Genomic DNA, 2,238 nt, shown 5'->3' with positions numbered 1-2,238 from the left:
ACAATAGAGCTGAGTGAGCTGGCTATAAGGAATAAAGTAGTATATTTTTGCTTAGTTGGAGGAGAGAGAAGAGAAGAGAGAAGGTAAGCAGGCTCTTAGCTAAGAGCCAGCTCTAGCACGTGCTCCTAGGCATTTTATGAGTATGAAAGGTGGACCATGTAGTAAAAAGTAGTACACATTTGCAATGAACTATTGTACTCCCTCCGTTCCTAAATATAAGTCTTTTTATAGGTTTCACTAGTGGATTACATATGAATGTATATGGACATATTATAGAGTGTAGATTCACTCATTTTGCTCCGTATGTAGACCTCTAGTGAAATCTCTTAAAAGACTTATATTTAGGAACAGAGGGAGTACATGTTGGCTATAAGATGGGCTATAGATGACATGGCAATGGCTTATAGCCAGCAGCAGGCTATACTATTGTACTTGCTCTAATGATGTCCCTTAACAAATGATGCATTGGAAGTGCCCATAATCATCGGTCATAAGGGTCGCAGTTTCAGTTGCTAAATAAGCAGAGTTCTCGGCAGACACATCGCCATAAGCCTGTGCCTCCAAAGACCGAACGTCCCCAGCACCACGCATCTCTGCAAGCACAGGCAACTTTGCGTCTCCAGATCGTAGCACATCCATGGCCTGCGCAACGGACGGCCGCTGCATCGGGTCGTGGTGCGCGCACCACAGCCCTGTGACCAGCAGACGCTCCATCTGCAGCCTGTCAAACTCGCCATCCAGCTTCCCGTCCGCCGCGTCGACGATCCGGTTCCGGTGGTACATGTCACGGACCGAGGCCAGCAGCGCCGCCGAGGCTTGATGATCCGTTCGCCTCAACGTCGGTGGACTACCGCAGGCGATCTCGAGGAGGACGACGCCGAAGCTGTACACGTCGGACTCGACGCTCCGCCTGTAGCTTCTGACGAACTCCGGGTCGATGTACCCGAGGGTTCCCTTGAGAACCTGTGTTGTCTGTGGCTCGGCTCCGTGGTCGACGAGCCTCGCTAGCCCGAAGTCGCCGAGCTTGGCGTTGCGCGACGCGTCGAGCATCACGTTTGCGGGTTTGATGTCGCCGTGCACGATGCACGGGTCGCAGTCCGTGTGGAGGTACCGCAAGGCGGAGCCCAGGCCGAGCGCGATCTTGTACCTGCAGTGACAGTGGCGAGTACAGAGCTTGGGTACCAACCTCAAAAACTTTCATATAAGATCGGTCGATGCAGAACAGCAGAAGAAGAGAAGTACCTCTCTGGCCACGTCAACGGTCTGGCAGGGCCGTAGAGATGGGTGTCGAGGCTGCCTCCGGGCACGAACTCGTAGACAAGCGCTAGGCGTTCCCGGCCACTGTACCATCCGACTAGCTTGACTATGTTGCGGTGCCTAAGCCGGCACATGACGGTGACCTCTGCCTCAAACTCCTTGCGCCCCTGCGCGGCCTGATCCTGCGAGAGCTTCTTGATGGCCACATGACGATCCTGGCCACTCAAGCAGCCCCTGTACACCCGACCGAACCCCCCTCTCCCGATCTGTCTGTCCTCGGCGAAATCGCCCGTCGCGGCGACAAGCTCACTGTAGCGAAACTCCCTAGGTCCCAGTTCTCGCCCGAGTTCGATAACCGACGTGCTCTGCCTCAGCCTATTTCCGCGTATGCAGAGCAGGAGTGCTGCCACGGTGCAAATCAAGCCCAGCAAAGCCGAGCATGCCACAGCTGCTTGCTTCAACCACCAAGGCGCGATATTCCCGGGGATCGCAATCGCAACAGGCTGTTTCTTTTTTCTTTTTGAAAGAAAGGGGCTCCCCACCCTGCTCCATTTTTCTTCAACAGGCTGTCTCTTCCTCGTGCTCATCGCTCTCCGGCCATATCTTCGCTCGCTAGGTAGGCCGGGGAGGCTGTAACGGGTTGGACGGGGTACTCTTCCACTCATGCTCTCATTTGCAAGTTTGTATTCTTCGAATGCGGAAGAGAGATCAGATAAAAACCTGTCTTTGCAGTTAGCTGATGGCCTGAAGAGAGAATCGTTAGTCTGCTCATTTACAATGCAGACCACAGAGTCGGTGAATCTTAATATGCCCATTGTTTCCACTACAAGTGTGGCATCATCGCAAGAGATCACATCGGAGTGATCCCAGGCGCTACAGTTGAATGCGGCGGCGTGAGATGCGGCGCAGAAAACACAGGATAGCAAGAGCAAGATATGGATTCTCGCGTTGCAGGAAGCCATGGTGTGTTTTTGTTCCTGG

At 53.5% G+C, this 2,238-nt stretch overlaps 1 pseudogene; it reads right to left on the bottom strand.

The window, feature by feature from the left end:
* Positions 1-450: 450 nt before the first annotated feature.
* LOC123428755 lies at positions 451-1,753 on the bottom strand (annotated as a pseudogene).
* Between the last annotated feature and the right edge of the window lie 485 nt (positions 1,754-2,238).

Source organism: Hordeum vulgare, chromosome 2H (assembly GCF_904849725.1).
Source record: "Hordeum vulgare subsp. vulgare chromosome 2H, MorexV3_pseudomolecules_assembly, whole genome shotgun sequence".
In the NCBI taxonomy this organism is placed as follows: domain Eukaryota; kingdom Viridiplantae; phylum Streptophyta; class Magnoliopsida; order Poales; family Poaceae; genus Hordeum; species Hordeum vulgare.
Note: the sequence above shows the minus strand (reverse complement) of the source record. Positions and strands in the feature narration are given on the sequence as shown.